We start from the raw sequence: 18590 nt of genomic DNA on the forward strand, positions 1-18590 counted from the left end.
TGTTTCTCCCTCTCTCTCTGCCCAATGCTCCCCTTGCTTGTGTTCTCTCTCTCTCAGTCAAATAAATAAATAAAAGCTTTAAAAAGTATTTTTTTCCTTCTCTTAGTTGTTTTAAAAGACATACATAAAAGACATACAACTGCATGAAAAATATAAAACAGTGCTGTCAGGCTTCTAACGCATAAAAACTTAATACATATGACAATACTAACAAATAGGATGGGGAGGAAATGGAGCAAAGTTTCTACATTTTACCATAATTAAATTAGTCGATCTGAAGTAGACTGTGACGAAGACGCATATTGTAATCCCTAGAGCAACCTAAGAAAATAACCCAAAAGATCTAGTTAAAACACTAACAAAGGAATTCAAATGACACTCTGGAAAATACTTATTAATTCCAGAAGAGGCAGAAGAGGGTGAGCAAAGAAATAAAAAAGAAATGAGATGGGGCACCTGGGTGGCTCAGTCGGTTGAGCATCTGCCTTTGGCTTGGGTCATGATCCTGGGGTCCTGGGATTGAGCCCCACATCAGGCTCCTTGCTCAGCAGGGAGTCTGCTTCTCTCTCTCCCTCTGCCCCTCTCTCACGCATGCACGCATGCTCTCTCTCTCTCTCTAATTAAAAAAAAAAAAATGAGATACTTCATTGCAGATATAAATCTATCAGTGATTACATTAAATGTGAACAGATTAAACCCTCCAATCAAAAAGCAGAAATGGTCGCACTTTTTAAAAAAACAAAGCATGTTAACTACATGCTGTTTATAAGACAAACTTTAGACTCAAAAAACAAACAGATTGAAAGTAAAAAGATGGAAGAATAGTTGCAAAACAGACAGTAAGCATAAGAGAGCTGGAGTGCCTACACCAATACCAGACAAAATAAAACTAGAGACAAAGAGGAATCTTTCATAATGATAAAGGTCAGCTTATCAGTAAAAGAATTATGTATATATAGCATAACTAACACCACTACCCCCAAACCATGGAGCAAAAATTGACAGAACTGAAAGGAAAAATAGATATTCCAATAATAATAGGTATTTCAATCTGTCTCTCAATAATTGATAGTATAGCTAGACAGAAAATCACCACAGACATTGAAGGCTTGAAACATTCCACCCAACAACAGCAGAATACATATTTTTTTCTAGTACACAGGGAACATTCTTCAGAAAAGATTACAAACTAGGCCATAAAATTATCTCAATAAATTTAAAATGAGAAAATTATACAAACTGTATGTTCTCCTACTACAGGGGAATTAAATAAAAAATCAACAACAACGAAATGTGGCGAATCCCCAAATAATTGAAAATTAAACACTACATTTCTAAATAATCCATAGGTCAAAGAAGACATCACAAAGGAAATTTAAAAATATTTAGAAGTGAATAAAAATTTTAAAAAGCAAAACATAAGGGCATCTGGGTGGCTCCTTTAAGTGTCTGCCCTCGGCTCAGGTCACGATCCCAGGGTTTTGGGATGGAGCCCCATGTCAGTCTCCCTGCTCAGCTGGGAGTCTGCTTCTCCCTCTCCCTCTGTCCCTCTCCTGGCTCATTCTCTCCCTCTCTCTATCATAATAAATAAATACATAAAATCTTTAAAAATATTATTTAAAAACAATAATAAATAAAATCTTTTTAAAAATAAAAATAAATAAAAAGAACATTAAAAAATGCATAGGATGCAGCTGACCCAGTGTCTGAAAGGAAATTTAGAGCTTTAAATGCCTATATCAGTAAAGAAGAAAGATCTCAAATCAATAGCCTACACTTCTACCTTAAGAAGCTAGAAAAAGGCAAACTAAACCCAAAGCATGCAGAAGGATGGAAATTATAAAAGTTAAAATGGAAATCAGTGAAATAGAAAACAGAAAATGGGGGGAGGGAGGATCAATTAAACCAAAACTTGTTTCTTTGAAAATAGCAGCAAAATTGACAAACTTTTAGCTAGAATGACCAAGTAAAACAGAGAGAATACACATGCTACCAAAATTAAGAATGAAAGAGGGACATCACTATCTGCACTAGTAAAATTAAAAGTACATACAAGAATATCATGAACTTTTTGCCAAAAATATTAAATAATTTAGATGAAACAGACAAATCCCAAGAAGCAATTACTGAAACTACTTCAAAAGGAAGCAGAAAATGTGAACAAACCTGTAACAAGTAAAGAAACTGAATTAGCAGATTAAAATTTTTCCAAAGGAACAAAATCCAGGCCCAGATGCTTTCACTGGTAAATTCCATCAAATGTATTAAACGAAAGAATAACACCAGTCATTCACAAACTCTTACAGAAAATAAAAGAGGAAACACTTCTCAATTCATTCTATGAGGCTAGTATTTCTACGTTACAAAATCCAAAGACATCACAAGGAAAAAAAAAAAAACTACAAACCAGTATCTTTCATAAATATAGATACAAAAACGTTCAACTAAACATTAGCAAAGGAAAGCCAGCAACTATAGTAAGAATCATATACCATGACAAACTGAGATTTATCCTAGGACTAAGGCTGGCTTATTATCTGAGAATCAATTAATATAACACACAATATCAATGGAATAAAGGACAGGAACCACATGCTCATCTGAGACACTGAGGTGACCAACCATACTGATTTGTCCAGGACAGAGGGGTTTCCCAAAATGCAGGAATTTCAGTGCTAAAACTAGAACAGTCTTGGGCAAACCGTGACAGTCGGTCATGCTAACAGATGCAGAAAAAGCATCTGACAAAATCTAATACCCATTCATGATAAAAACTCAGAACAAATACTGCATTGTACACTTAAAAAGTTCAGAAAGTATATTTCATGTTAGATGATCTTACCACATTAAAATAAAAAAATTTAAGTATAAGATATATACACTGAAATTACAAAACATCACTGAAAAAAATTAAAGATCGATAAATCAATAGAAATTTTCATGTTTGTGTATTAGAAAACACAATATCTCAAGATTTGAAATTCTCCCCAAACTAATCTACAGATTCAATGCATTCCCATCAAAATTCCAAGACTGTTTTGCAGACATTTATAAGCAAATCCTAAAATTTTTATATAGGGTCCAGAAGAGCTACAACTTTTAAAAACAAAAACAAAATTAGAGGGCTTACACTACCCAGTTTCATAAGTTACCATAGGGCACAATAATCAAGACAGAGTAGTATTAGCTAGGATAAAGACAGATATATAATGTAACAGAATTGAGCCCAGAAATAAATAAATCATTACATTTATAATCAATGGAGAAATGATATCTTTTCAACAAAGATATGTTATCTTTTCAACAAATTGTTCTAAGACAATCCATATGCAACAGATGAATTTAGACCCTTATTTCACACCATACATAAAAATTAAAATGAATCCTAAATCTAAGAGCAAAAACTATAAAACATCTGGAAGAAAACAAAGGAGAAAATCCTCAAGACCCTGGATTAGGCAAAGAGTTCTTAAAACTAAAGCATGATCTATAAAAGAAAAATCTGAGAAATCAAACTCCATCAAAATTAAAATTCTGGGGAGCACCTGGCTGGCTCAGTTGGTGGTGCATGCGACTCTAGATTATGGGATCATGAGTTCAAGCCCCACATTGGGCCTAGGGCATACCTAAAAAATAAAAACTCTAAAAAATATATATATTTTAGAATGTTTACACTTCAAAGGGATTCAATTAAAAAATGAAAAGACAAGCCACACACTGGGAGAAAATATTTGCAAATCATGTATCTAATAAAAGGCTTGTATCCAGAATACATAAAGAACTTTTTCAACCGGGGGAGGGGGTGACTGGGTGGCTCAGTCAGTTAGGCATCTGACTCTTGATTTCAGCTCAGGTCATAATCTCAGTTGATTTCAGTTCAGGTCATGATCCCAGGGTTGTGAGACTGAGCCCCAGGTCAGGCTCCCTGCTCAATGGGGAGTCTGCTTGACATTCTCTCTGTCCCTTATTCTTTGCCCCTCCCCCAATAAATAAATAAATCTTTTTTTTTTTTTAAGATTTTATTTATTTATTCGACAGAGATAGAGACAGCCAGAGAGAGAGAGGGAACACAGTCAGGGGGAGTGGGAGAGGAAGAAGCAGGCTCATAGCGGAGGAGCCTGATGTGGGGCTCGATCCCATAACGACGGGATCACGCCCTGAGCCGAAGGCAGACGCTTAACCGCTGTGCCACCCAGGCGCCCCTAAATAAATCTTTTTTTAAAACAAAATTTACAATTCAATAATAAGGTAGAAAATGGGCAAAAGATTTTAGTGGCTACTTCAACAAATGGAATATATGAATGGCTAATAATTATATGAAAAAATCCTCAATGCCCTGAATCTTTAAGAAAATGTGAACTTAAACCACAATGAGTTAACCACTTCATACCTACTGGAATGGCTATAATAAAAAGGATAATAATAATAAGTGTTGAAAAGGATGTGAAGAAACTGGAACTCTCATATGCTGCTATTAGAAATGTAAATATATGGGACTCCCAGGTGGCTCAGTCAGTTAAGCGTCTGACTCTTGGTTTCAGCTCAGGTCATGATCTCAGGGTCATGGAATCAAGCCCCACATTGGGCTCCCAACTCAGTGGGAAGTCTGCTTAAAATTCTCTCTCCCTATCCCTCTGCCCCTCCCCCTACACGGACTCGTGCCTGTGTGTGCATGTGATTTCTCGCTTTCAAATGAATAAATAAAATCTTAAAAAAAAAAAGAAAGAAAGAAAGAAAGAAGGAAAGAAATGTAAACCAATGGCCACTTTAGAAGAGTTCTACAGTTTCTTAAAAAGTTAAACAGATGAGCCAGCAATTCTATTCCTAGTATCTACCCAAGAGAATGAAACCATATATTCACATAAAGACTTGTATTCATATGTTCAAGCTGCATTATTTCAACAATCAAAACTGGAAACAATCCAAATGCCTATCATCTGGTCAATAATAAAATGTGGAATATCCACACAACAGAATACTATTCAGCAATAAAAAGAAACAAAGTACCGGTACATGTTATAGCATGGATAAATCCAAAAAACATTATGCTAAGTGAAAAAAGCCAGATGCAAAACACTACATATTGTATGATACGGCGCGCCTGGGTGGCTTAGTTAGTTAAGCGACCAGCTCTTGATTTCAGCTCAGGTCAGGATCTCAGGATCTCAGGATCTCAAGACTACATCCCACTCAGCACGAAGTAGGCTTGAGATTCTCTCTCTCTTTCCCCCTCTGCTCCTCACCCTGCTTGCATGCACACACACTCTCTCTCAGATAAATGAATAAAAGCTAAGACTACATACTGTATGATTCCGTTGTTATAAACTATCCAGAAAAGGCAAATCCACAAAGACAAAACACAAATCAGCTTTTGCCTGGGACTGGGTTGGAGGGAGCAGGGGAAGGGTTAACTGCAAACAGACTAGAGGTAGATTTTGGAAGGCACAGAAATGTTCTACATCTGGCTCATAAGCTTAAACCAGTCCTGCTGTCAGTCTGTAGGAGTCAGGCATCCTGCATCTCACTGAGCCTCTGCTGTCTTCCCTCTTGCTGAAGATGAGCTCCGCCTCTCCATCCCAGGCACCTGGCCTCCTGCTGGCCCAGTGTGGAGTCCAGCAACTTCATGCAGATAAGCTCTGCCCCTGCCCACCAGCAGGACCTGTCAATCTCAGGAGATCCTGGGCTCTTCCCCCTGGCCAGCGGGGCCACCAGCTTCCTTCCCCCGACTCGGGGGGAGTCCCGGGGGGGGGGGGGTACTATCTTCTCAGTCCTCTCTCACAACCTTCCTTTGCTGAGTTAAAGTTTGTAAATGGTTTTAAAGATAAATGAACAAACGAATCTGGCTTATAATGATAGTATAACAATTCTATATGCTTACTAAAAATAACTGAATTGTTTATATGGCTAAGTAATATTCCACTGTACATATACATAACACAACACCTCTTCTTTATCCATTCATCAGTCAATGGACATTTGGGCTCTTTCCATAATTTGGTGTATAATAATGCTGTTATAACACTGGGGTGCATGTGTCCCTTCAAATCACAATTTTTGTATCCTTTGGGTAAATGCCTAGTAGTGCAAATTGCTGGGTTATAGGGTAGTTCTAGTTCTAACTTTTTGAGGACCTTCCATACTGTTTTCCAGAGTGGCTGCACCAGTTTGCATTCCCACCAACAGTGTAAGAGGGTTCCCCTTTCTCTACATCCTCATCAACATCTGTTGTTCCCTGTGTTGTTAATTTTAGACATTATGACAGATGTGAAGTGGTATCTCAAAATATTTTGGGAAAAAATAAAAATAAAAAATAACTGAATTGTGTACCCCAAATAGACTCATTTTTGGTATTAAATAACTCAAGACACTAATTTTTTTTTAATTGAAGTGTAGCTGACACACAATATTAGTTCCAGGTATACAACACAGAGATTCAGCATTCATACAGATTACAAAGTGAGATCACCACAATAAATCTAGCTACCACCTATCACCATAAGAGGCTGTTATATATTATTAACTACAATCCTTGCACTCTACATTGTAGCCCTGTGTCTAATTTATTTTATAACCGGATATTTGTACCTTTTAATCCCCTTTGCCTATTTTTTCCAACCCCTGCCCCATCTCCCTTCTGGCAACCACTAAATTGTTCTCTGTATCTACAGGCCTGTTTCTGTTTTCTTTTGTGGTTGTTCACTTGTTTTGTTTTTTTTTATTCCACATATAAGTGATATCATACAGTATTTGTCTTTCTCTGACTTATTTCATGTAGTATAATACCCTCCAGATCCATTCATGTTGTTGCAAATGGCAAGATTTCATTCTTTTGTATGGTTGAGTAATATCACATCTTTATCCATTCATGTCTTATTGATGGACACTCAGGTTGCTTCCATATCTTGCCTATACTAAGTTATGCTACAATGAACACAGAGGGGTGTTTATCTTTTAAAATTCGTGTTTTCATTTTCTTCAGATATGTAGCCCGAAGTGGGTTTGCTGGATTGTATGGTAGTTCTATTTTTAGTTTGCAGAAGCTCCATACTGTTTTCCATTGTACCTGCACCATTTTGCATTCCCACCAACAGTGCACAAGAGTTCTCTTTTCTCACATCTTTGCCAACACTTGTTATTTCTTGTCTTTTTGATAATAGCCATTCTAACAGGTGTGAAGTGTTATCTTACTGTGGTTTTGACTGGCATTTCCTTGATTAGTAGTGATGTTGAGCATCTTTTCATGTGTCTGTTGGCCATCTGTCTGTCTTTTTGGAGAAATGTCTATTTGGGTCCTCTGCCCATCTTTTAATTGGATTTTGTTTAATATTTTGAGTTGTAAGTTCTTTATATATTTTGGATTATTGACACCCTCCCTTATCAGTTACATCATTTACAAATATCTTCTCCCATTTATCAGGTTCCTTTTTCATTTTGTTTACGGTCTCTTTCACTGAGCAAAAGCTTTTTAATTTGATGTAGTCCTACTTATTTTTGCTTTGCTGCCCTTGCCTGAGGAGACAAGTCCAAAAAAATACTGTTCAGACAAATGTCCAAAAGCTTACTGCCTACGTTTGCTTCTACAACTTTGATGGTTTCCGGTTTTACATTGAAGTCTTTAATCCATTTTGAGTTTATTTTCGTATATGGTATAAGAAAGTGGTCCAGGGGCACCTGCTGGCTCAATCAGTGGAGTATTTGGCTCTTGATCTCAGGGTCATGAGTTCAGGCCCTACGTTGGGCACAGAGATTACTTTAAAAATAAATAAAAATTTAAAAAACCAAGAAAGTGGTCCAGTTTCATTCTTTTGCCATGTAGCTGTCCAGTTTTCCCAGCACCATTTATTGAAGAGCCTATCTTTTCCTTATTGTAGCTTCTTGCCTCCTTTGTCAAACATTAATTGACCTTATAAGAATGGGTTTATTTCTGGACTCTATCCTGTTCCATTGATCTGCATCTGTTTTTGAGCAAGTACCATACTCCTTTGACTACTATAGCTTTGTAGCATAGTTTGAAATCAGGGAACCTAATATCTTCAGCTTTGTTCTTCTTTCCCAAGATTGCTTTGGCTATACAGGGTCTTTTGTATACAAATAAAATTCTATATAAATTTTAGGATTATTTGTTCTACTTCTGTGAAAAATGCCATTGGAATTTTAATAGGGATTGCAATGAATCTGTAGATTGCTTCAGATAATAATGAACATTTTAACAATATTAATTTTTCTAATCCATGCGTATGGTTTATCTTTCCATTTATTTGTATCATCTTCAATTTCTTTCATCAATATTTTACAGTTTTCAGAGTAAGGTCTCTTAACTCCTTGGTTAAATTTACTCCTCAGTATTTTATTCTTTTTGATGCAATTATGAGTGGGATTTTCTTACTTCTCTTTCTGATAGTTCATTATTAGTGTATAGAAATGCAACAAACTAAAGCATATTAATTTTCTATGCTGTGTACATACCCAAAAGAAATGAAAACACATCCACAAAAAATGTGTACAAAATGTTCACAGCAGCATCGTTCATAATAGGTAAAAAGTGGAAACTCAAATGTCCACTAATTAACAAATACCGTGTTATATCCATGCAACAGAATATTACTCAACAGTAAAAATAATGACATAGACTACAACATGAATGAACTGTGGAAATATTATGCCAAGTAAAAGAAACTAGTCATAAAAAATCACATATTGTATGATTCTACCTTCCTTTTTTAAGAGAGAGCAAGTGCCTGCTCAAGCAAGGAGGGTGGGGGGAGAGAATCTTAAGCAGGCTCCACCCCCAGCTCGACTTCAAGACCCTAAGATCATGACCTGAGCTGAAATCAAGAGTCGATGCTCAACCGACTGAGCCACCCAGGCACCCCTGTATGATTCTTCTCATAAGAAATGTCCAGAATAGGTTAAATCTATAGAGACAGAAAGATCAGTGGTTGCCTAGAGCTGGGGATCTTGGGGGTAAAGGAGAGTAACCAACCACTAATGGGTATAGGATTCCTTTTCAGAATGATGAAAATGTCCTAAAATGGATTATGGTGATAGTTGCACGACTCTGTGAATATACTAAAAACCACTAAATTGTACACTTTAAATTGGTGGATTGAATGGCATATGAAATATACCTCAATAAAACGGTTACCAAACAAAACAAAACAAAACAAAACAAAGCAAAACAAAAAACTTGGTGTTCAAAGCCAACAACACTGGTGGGCCTACCGTATCCAAAGTTACCAATCTATTATTTAGGACAGAAAAATCTCAAAATTGTAAGTATCTTCCAATCATACCCTCATAATTTTGTAAATGAGTATATATACCTGAAATTAGAAGCAACAATTAATCAAAGTAATTAGTTAAGTCACTAACCTTAAAAAACAGGCCGACATTAAATATTCAAATTTCAAATGCCCAAGATATTTCAATTTTCTACTTCATGTGTTTATGAGGAGATAGCTCGATGATATTCATATGAATGCACTGCATAAACTGTACTGCACTACATATAAACTTTAATCATTCCTGAATTCCTTAAATGTAATTCAATAATTTCCAGGCTTATATAAAGTCATTTTTACCGTTTAAAGAAAGAATCTCTGAAACGCAAATATCCAATCCTACCTTAGTGAAGTGTACATTCTTCTGTGATTTTGGCACTATTCCGTGATTATGGCACTAGAGAAAGTGCATGATTTACCTCTCTATAGTGACTCATAGGTAAAAAGAAAAGCAAATCTGATTACCAAACACAAGATTACTGTTGTATCATCACCGGATTAAAATTTAAACCACACAGCTGAAATAAATGTTCATGAAGGGGGGAAATTTTACAGTTTTCGAATGAAGTGTTCCCCCCTCACTCCTTTAAACAAGTATTAATAACTTAAAGAAAGGCTGTTCTGCAGCGAATCTAGGTCCCAGAAAGAGAGCCCAGGATGCTGGCACATAAACATTAGAAACAGTGCAATCTGGATTACTCTTGGCCTTACGGAATATTGTCTCTGTCCTTTACTGACATGGAATAAAAATGCCCAACTGGAGCGGGGAGGGGGGGGTTCGACTACTCTGCTCGCAAAGCTGCTCCAGCAGTCAGCACCAGCCCTAGCAGACCGTTCCTTTCCCGCGCCCCCGAAACATCCAGTAGCACGGTCCCAAGGGGACAGCTTCTCCAAGAGAGGATCCAGAAGGCGGTCACTGGACGCGCGTTACAGAGCCCGTTTTTGTTTTGTTTAAAAAACAGATTCCTATCACAGCCAAGCCTCCCTACCCCCGAGGGAACTGGGGGAAGTGGCAGCAGGGGGCTGGCGTGGAAAGCGAGAATAAAAGAATAACCGAGTACAACCTGCCAGGCAAGCTAGCCGCGGAGAGAAGGAAAGGTAAGAGGCGGCGATAAGGCCCGACGGGGAAGGAAACTGGTCTCCAACCCTCCACGCCACCCGGAGCGGCCGTAGCCTCCCAGGTCCCGCCCCGAGCTCGCTGCCCTGCCCCGGCGCCGGCTGCAGCCTCCCGCCCTACCAGACCCTCCCAGGACGCGCTTCCTCCGGAGCCGGACCCCCGCCCTGGCCTCCGCGCGGGATAAGGCGGGTCAGTTCTGTCCGCTTCTCGGCAGAGGTGACTCGCGCGGAGATGTAAACACAGCGAGACCAGCTGCGTTCAGCCCATCCCCCCCCCCCCCGCCGGGGTCCGTAACCTCTTCCCTCAGCCCTGCCCCGCGCCCCGCGCTCTCCGCGGGCAGGCGAGCAACGCGCCTTCCCCTTTCTCCAAGTCCCGCTTCCCGACCGTTGCCCGGGGGCACTCAGCCCCCTTCCCCAGCTCCCAGCCGTTGTCACCGCCGCAGCCTCCGGAAAACCCTCGGCAAACCCCGGAGCAAACAACACAGGCGCGGGGCGGGGGTGCGGAGGGAGGAGGCGGCACTCGGGACAGCCAGGCTTTATCGCCGCGCCCTCCGCGCTCCCTCCCACCAGCCTCGGCTACCCGCGCTCTTACCTGCTCTCCGCGTCGCCTGGGAAGACCACGGCGTCGCTTTCCCTCCCGGCAGGGCCGCGGACTAGCACCGCCGCCGCCGTTGGCCGGGCGTCCCGAGGGAGCCGGGGCCTCCCCGGCAGCCCGAACCGCTCCACTGGGAGAGGAGGAAACAAAACAGCGGCGAGCCGCCCCGCGCAGCGCCCCCCGCCCGCGCCGCCCCACCGATCCCCAACCGCCGAGGCGACGGCGGCGACACAGAGCCGGGCGCGGGGAGCAATGGTGGCCCCCGCCCTCGCCCCGCTCCCGGCCCCCTCCCTCCACCCCCCGCCTCAGCTCCTCCCCCTCGGCCTCCTGCCGCCGCCACCAGGACACTCGAGTCCGCCTCCCCCACCCCGCCCGCTCGGAGCGCTCCTCCCCTCCCCACGCGGCGAGGGGGGGCGGCACCGCCAGTCACCGCAGCGTCTGTCAAACCGGGGCCGACTATTTATACCTCGCGGGGCCCCACCGTCCCCGGCCCCCACCAGCCCGCCAACCTGCCTCAGGGGTTCTTTCGACTCTCGCCCGCCCCTTAGCCCTTAACTTCTCCCAAACCCGCCTTCTCAGGTAAAGACTCTGGCCACTTGTCCCGCTCTCTGCTCGGGGCTCCCCCATCCCATTCTCGGCTCCAACCCCAGACTGGTGCAGGGGCGCCAAGGCGCGGGCAGGCGCGTGGGGGCAGCGGGGCCGCGCGTGCACCTGCAGCGCCCGCCCGCCCCCTTCTCCCAGCTGGCCGGGACCGCACGCACACACCCTCGCCACTCTCTGAAGCCTCCCGCGGGCCCCGCCTGTCACTCCATCCCCAGCTCCGGACTCCCGCCCTTCTCCAGGGACAGCTCCTCACTCGGGCCGTCTGACAGTTACTGGGGGGCGAGGGGTGAATAAACTCCTAGCCTAGGTCCCTCCAGTCTCCACTCCACAGCCTCCGCTAAGTGAAAGGTGGGGGCGCGGGCGGGCCAGAGCGCGCCGCCGGCCCCGCCCCGGCCCCTCCCAGGTCGGTGACGCTCGTGGTGCACCGCCCCTCCAGCCTCGCGCGCTCGGCGCAGCCCGCTCCTCCTCCTCGCTCGCAGGCGCCCGGCCTTGTACACCCGCGACCCCGCCCCATTCCCAGAAATTACCACCCGCCCAACGGCCGGGCCGCGCGGCGGTTGGTGCCCGCGTTTGCTGACGGTCGGGTGGCGGTGCTCAGCGCGCAGCTGCGGAGCGCGGCGGGCGGCCCCTTGGCGCTGCCCCCCGAGCTGCGGGCGCCCGCACCGAGCCATTGTCGCTCCTCGCTCGGTCAGCGACGGATAAGTAACTCAAGTCCGAGTATTGTTGTTGCGAGAATGCGGGAGTGTATTGGTGCGGGAGTATTTTGGTCCAAGTGTCTAACGAATTCGAAAATGAAAACCCAGCAGTAGCTGCACGCCTCTGGTTTCCCCACTTTCACACAAAGGGGAAACCTTTGAGCAGGGCACTCACGCGCCTTCAAATGCACAAAAGCCAATGACACGGTGCCCTGGACGGTCCGGCTTTTGGAGCGCCTCACTAATGATCTTTCTTACGCACACTTATGCATACAAACGCAAAGTTATACCTCCATCTATTCCCCCACCACCACACTTCGCCGCCGCCGCGTTTTCTTGTATTTGTTTAACAAAGAGCGATGACTGTCCCGGTGCGCGGAGGGACTAATTCTAGTCCTCTTTCGGGCTCCTGCAGCCCCACTCCGATAATATCCAGTATCCACCAGGTTCATCGCTGGGCTCCAGCCTTAGTCTTTTTGCGGCTCCATAACCAGGCATGAGAGAAGAAAAAAACCCTTAAGAATGTAAGTGGTAGCTGTTCTTTAACGTGGGAACCGTGGAAATAACCTTAGAGTAGGGCTCAAATGTCAGAGGACTGTCAGCCCCATTGATTCGTTCCTGAAGAACCTAAGAATTTAATGATCTCTTTCTTTTTTAAAGCTATTAGTGTCTTTTTATTTACGGGGGGGGGGGGGGGTACGGGGGTGGAACTGGGATTCTTCCTTTCCTATCTGGGAAAGCAACTCTGGTGACTCCTTAAGAGATTTTTACTTTTAAACGTAGGGGAAACCTGGATAGCAAATAAGGTCAATCAAAGAGAGCCTCTTAACTCTGATGAAGTTTTACGGATCCCTTAGTTCTAAAACATGGCGACTCTTCACAGTCTTTTGAACTAAAGAATTCAAACCTTTAATACACAATAAACAGGATACTACAAACATAGCAACCTTTCTAGCAGTATTTCTAATCTCATATTTGCTGTAAAATGGGGAACCATTGTCCACTTGGTATATGTAAAGAATTAATAATACTACTGCATTTCCATGACAATAACGTGTCATATTAAGGAGCATGCAAGGACAAAGCCCGATTCGTGTAGTTAGGAACAGATCTCATCTGCTGGCTCAAATCATTCCTGTTTTCAGTTACCATGAGAAGAAATACATCTCTCCTACTGCCAACTGGAAGTAAACTGTAAAGTCCCAGGTGGATAACAAGAGTGAATAACATCACTGTTCCCAATTCTTCCATGTTCTTTCCATGCATAGAAATTGAATTGTGCATGGAATTGAAATGTGGCTCTGCAGTTCTGCTTAGAGGCAGAAAGTTTCTCCACCCTACTGATGTCGGACTTAGATTATTCCACTTGGTTTTGGCCAAAACAATATGGGCATAAGTGACAGTGTAACAGTTCTGAGCCTGTCCTTTTGCATGTTTCTGCTTGCCTCTCTCCCACACCTGCCTTTCACAATGTGAAGAACATGGCCTGTGTAGTCTCCTGGTAAAACAAGAACAAGAGACATGAAGCAGGTCTAGAACTATCCCCAGCTTGGAGCCAGTGACCTGCAGAAAAAAGAAATTGTTATTTTAAGCATTGTGTTTGGTTGTGGTTTGCTACCCAGAACTAGTTTTCCAGTGGCTGGCTGGTAGAATGAAGACGGAGCAATCTGTTCTCTTGGTATTGGCCTTGAAGGTACCAAACAGATGTCTCTGAGGCATCTCTTTCATAGTGGGTCTTGGAAAGGCACATCCTTTGTGGAAGCCAAGTAAAAAAACCTAGAAAGTTTGTAGCAAGGCATTCTAAAAACCTCAGATTCAGTAGGAAAGGGATAATGTGGTCAGTGGTCCTAGCTAATGAACATAGACTACGAGATCTCCAGGTTGTAAATAAATTGCTCTTGCTTCTGGGGTGCCTGGGTGGCTCAGTCAGTTAAGCAACCCACTCTTGATTTCTGTTCAGGTCATGATCTCAGGGTCATGGGATCGGGCTCCTCATTGGGCTCCATGCTCTGTGCGGACTATCCCTCTGCTCCTCCCCCTCCTCATACTCTCCCTCTCTCTAAAATCAATAATTTTTTTTTAAAGTTGCTCTTGCTTCTGTTTTTTTAATATTATACAATTTATTTTGTAATTATACAAGTGCTTCATTAATGCATTCTCATCAATTTTCAAATAATACAAAACAGACGTTTTAAAAAGCCAAGTGTCCTCCTTTCCTTCTCTATTTCCCTTTCCACTTCTCACCCCTCGTACATAACAGTCTTTCAACACCTCTACCCTTCCACAGGTAACCATAAATGATAAATTAGCATTTCAGCTTCCTGATGTTTTTCTGTGCTTTTATATACATACACATGTAATTACGTAGACTAACTATAAATGAAATGGTATAATATGTGTATTAGATAGAATGCTTCTGTACTTCTTTTCTCAATTTACCCTTTGTTCTCTCTTATTACCTGAGAAAATATTTTTAAAATTTCTGCCTGTCTTCCGTATGATGGGTTAACCAAAAGAAGAGGTTTTCCCACTTTTATATCAGAATGCTAAATGGGAAAAGGAGCTGTTAGGGTCAGTTTAGGGGTGGGAGTGATAATCAACATGAGGAACTAAATTCTCCTAGGGCTAGCCAGTAAATCATTTGCCCTTCCGAAACTGGAAATTCTCTTCCTTGGGATAATCCTTGGACACTTTGAGTTAGAGTTGATTAAATAAGGCGATATTCCCTTACAACATTTCAAAGTGAGTAGTCCAAAAGGAGGGAATGCTGCGCTACCTCTTCTGACCGAGCCTCAGGAGTCTCCCTCCCTCGCTCTCTCTCTCTCTCTCTCACACACACACACACACACACACACACACGTACACACACACACACGCACGCGTGCGCCACTGAGGATTATTGGAAGCTAGCTACCACAAGGGCATTCCGGCAGTAGTGAACTTTGAATTACGGGCAGTCTTTAAACCTGTTGGATTCCCTCATTGCAGATGGGCAAATCCCTAGGTTACCAACAACTATGTAGACTTTACAACAACAGCCGGAGAAATCTCTTTTTTTGCTTCTCCTTAAAGAATAAGTGGTTCTGGGGCGCCTGGGTGGGTCAGTTGGTTAAGCGTCTGCCTTCGGCTCGGGTCATGATCTCAGGGTCCTGGAATCAAGTCCCACATCAGTCTCTCTGCTCATTGGGGAGTCAGCGCCTCACTCTCACTCTCGCTCTCACATAAATAAATAAAATCTTAAAAAAAAAAAAAAGAAGTGGTTCTGGGTGCTATTGTCCAGTTACATCCTGGTATTAACCCACCTTATTTAAAAGCCACTATGTTATATCCATCCCTTCCACCACCCCTTTCTGGGCTTCTTCAAAGATGATTATTCATAACTCCCCCATAATCTGGTTTTGCAAAGGAACTCAGGCTCCAGACTCACGTTTGTTTTAGGTATCATTTTGCCTTGTATTAATCAGAATCTCTTAAACATTATATAGTAAACAAGTTACAAGAGGCTTTCCCCCAGAGAATGTTCAAAACCACAGGGTGGCAAGCAGGGGGGGGGGGTGGCGGAGGACATGTTAAGTTTCCAGAATCCAATGAAACAATTCTTAGGAATGAAATTTGTACCATCAAATGCAATCAGATAAAATAAGCAGAAAGTACAAAGTTTTGAATATAGAAGGGAAGTTAAATCCTCCCAGAAGAGAAGTTAAATCCTTATGAGTCGCACATGTAGTTTTACCATGTACTGTTAGTAAAATAAGTACTTAAAGTCATTTCATACTCTTGAGTTCTTGATATATTTTTAAAGCAGCTTTCTCTTTAAGATAGTGCTTTAGTTGGAAGCATTTTATTAATTCTATCAACAAATAAATTACTTTTAGCATACATCTTATTGCTTTGTTAAAATATTAGAAGTGTTAAAATGGATTATATTTTATTCTAGTTAGAATTTCTAATATTTTCAATGATAAAACCAATTTTTGTAAGCAGATTTGCCTTCTTGTCTTTATTCTAAAAATTAAAAATCCAAATGAAATGTACATGAGGACATTTTATTAGTGATTTAAGATCATATTAATCTTTAGAGTTTCTGAATAAAATTGGTTTCTTAATAAAATTCAGGATAAATGCCATAGTAGTTAATTAAAATACAAAGATAAATATATTCCATGGGGAAAGTTCTGAAATAAATTTCCATATTTGTGAGCTGACTAGTTTTCAAGGGCATTTAACTCTGTTTCTTCCATGCTACTAAGTTAAAATGAATTAATAGAATGTTTTCTTTCCATTTATTTCCTGGATCACTCTAAAGATTGAAAAGCAAACCAAAAGCTTTGTTTTTTTCCACTATTTACTTGCTTTCTTCTCTGCAGTTTTTTCCTATTGGGCAGCTAACCAGAGTGGGTGGCATTATTTTGCCAATACTAAATAATAATGACAATCATAACAATAATATTGACTACTATTCGTATACTGCTAGGTACTTTGTATTCTCAATCTTATCAGTTTTTACAAGTACCTCCATCTTCAGTTCACATACGAGGTAAGAAAGGTTAAGCCACTCATTCAAAGTTACACAGTTGACAATAGAGTTGGATATTGAATCCTTCTCCAGATGCTCTTAACCACCAGCACTTCTAAAGTGCAGGTGTGTTTTAACTGTTCATGACCAAACATCAAGGACAAAAAATATTGCCCTCTTCTCCAACTTTGACACCAGCCTCATGTCCTATTCCCCCAAATTCACGGCTTGGATGCCACCTTGCAGTTCTACTCACCTCTGCTTGGCTCCTGCTCTGCCTAACATAGCAGACCCTGCTGCAGATGATTGTTCCTGGCCATCTTCCCAATCTCCCTCTCTCCAGACACTCCTTCCTCCCCTGGTTGCCAACATATTCTCTCTCTTCCAGTCCCTGTTTCCTGTTCTTCCTGTCTGCTTCATTGTTTCGAGTAGACCTCCCGTATCTGCTGATGACACTGACCACTAAGCAAAAAAAGCGAGAGAAATTAGCGTCAGGATAAGAAGCCAATCAATATGGAGGATGAAAGGGTCATTACAATTAAGAAGAACAATAATTAAAATGTGAATACCGGGCAGACAAAAAAATGGAATACATAGGAAGATGGGGTGAGAATTTTAAAATACTGTGAATCTAGGGGCGCCTGGGTGGCTCAGTAGGTTAGGTGTCCAGCTCCTGGTTTCGGCGTCGTGACCTCTAGCCCGGCCACAGGCTCTGCACTCAGCAGGAGTCTGCTTGAGAATCTCTCCCTCCTCCTCTGCCCCTCCCCTGCTCTTGCGGGCTCTCTCTCTCTCACTGTCTTTCTAAAATAAATAAATAAACCTTTAAAATACGATGAATCTATATGAATGACTGGAAACTCCTATAATGTGAAGGAGAGAGGAAAATAATAATAGTTCTATAGTTAAAGTTCATATTCAAGAGTTCATGATAGGTATAGTAATTGATAATACCTGTACTTACATGTGATCAGAGTCCTAAATACCAACAAAATACTTTTGAAATGTAGCATCATCTCAATAATGTTGATCGAATGTGTTCTTTCTTTTAATCTTTTATTTGAATCCCCATAACAACCCAATCAGGAAAATACTGTTATCATTTGCAGATTATGACACGGAGGGCACTGAAGAGTAAAGCAACTTTTTCAGGACCACCAGCAAGTGAGTAGTGGAGCCAGGCAGGAAACCCAAGCAGGCCGGCTCCAGACTCCACGCTCCCAACATTCTGCTCAGCTTCCTCCTCCTCCCCATTGTCCTCTCCAGGATTGAAGGAGAGACCAGGCTGTCTTCTCCCTCTCCTGTGCTCTCCTTATGAATAAGCCAATACCTCTGACCCATGATTTGAAGTAAAAGGGCACTATTCATAATTCAGCAAGCCTAAAAATGTCTTATAGTCTACTAGCAGAGAATTTTCGGAGCCTACCTACTAAGTCTGCATTTTTATTTGGTTACCTGGGTGGAGAAAGAAAATTAATATATTTTTTAAGCTTTTATTTATTTATTTGACAGAGAGAGAGAGAGAGAGAGAGAAAATGCATGAGCAGGGGGAGCAGCAGGCAGAGGGAGAGGGAGAAGCAGACTCTCCGCTGAGCAGAGAGCCCACCAATGTGGGGCTCGATCCCAGGACCCTGAGATTTTGACCTGAGCTGAAGGCAGACACTTAACCAACTGAGCCACTCAGGCACCCCGAGAAGTAAGCTTCGGCAGATGGGAGAGGCAAGGTTGGAATCTCCAGCCTCAGCTTTTAGTCTTTTAGATCTGTCAGGAATATTATATGTTTACTC

At 42.1% G+C, this 18590-nt stretch overlaps 1 protein-coding gene across 8 annotated transcripts in view; it reads right to left on the reverse strand.

The window, feature by feature from the left end:
- The window catches only part of ELF2 (E74 like ETS transcription factor 2), a 104011-nt gene extending 92754 nt beyond the window's left edge, over nucleotides 1-11257 (reverse strand). For 4 of the 8 annotated variants that reach the window (XM_087866449.1, XM_045798954.2, XM_045798955.2 and 1 more), the window contains exon 1: nucleotides 10990-11257. The gene's annotated coding sequence lies outside the window, so the exon portion shown is untranslated. Of the gene's footprint in view, nucleotides 1-456; nucleotides 617-9624; nucleotides 9705-10989 lie in introns of all 8 variants that reach the window. The other 4 variants (XM_045798957.2, XM_045798956.2, XM_087866448.1 and 1 more) reach the window with 3 other exon arrangements.
- Between the last annotated feature and the right edge of the window lie 7333 nt (nucleotides 11258-18590).

Source organism: Ursus americanus, chromosome 13 (assembly GCF_024610735.1).
Source record: "Ursus americanus isolate L20-20 chromosome 13, mUrsAme1.1.p, whole genome shotgun sequence".
NCBI classification, from domain to species: Eukaryota; Metazoa; Chordata; class Mammalia; order Carnivora; family Ursidae; genus Ursus; species Ursus americanus.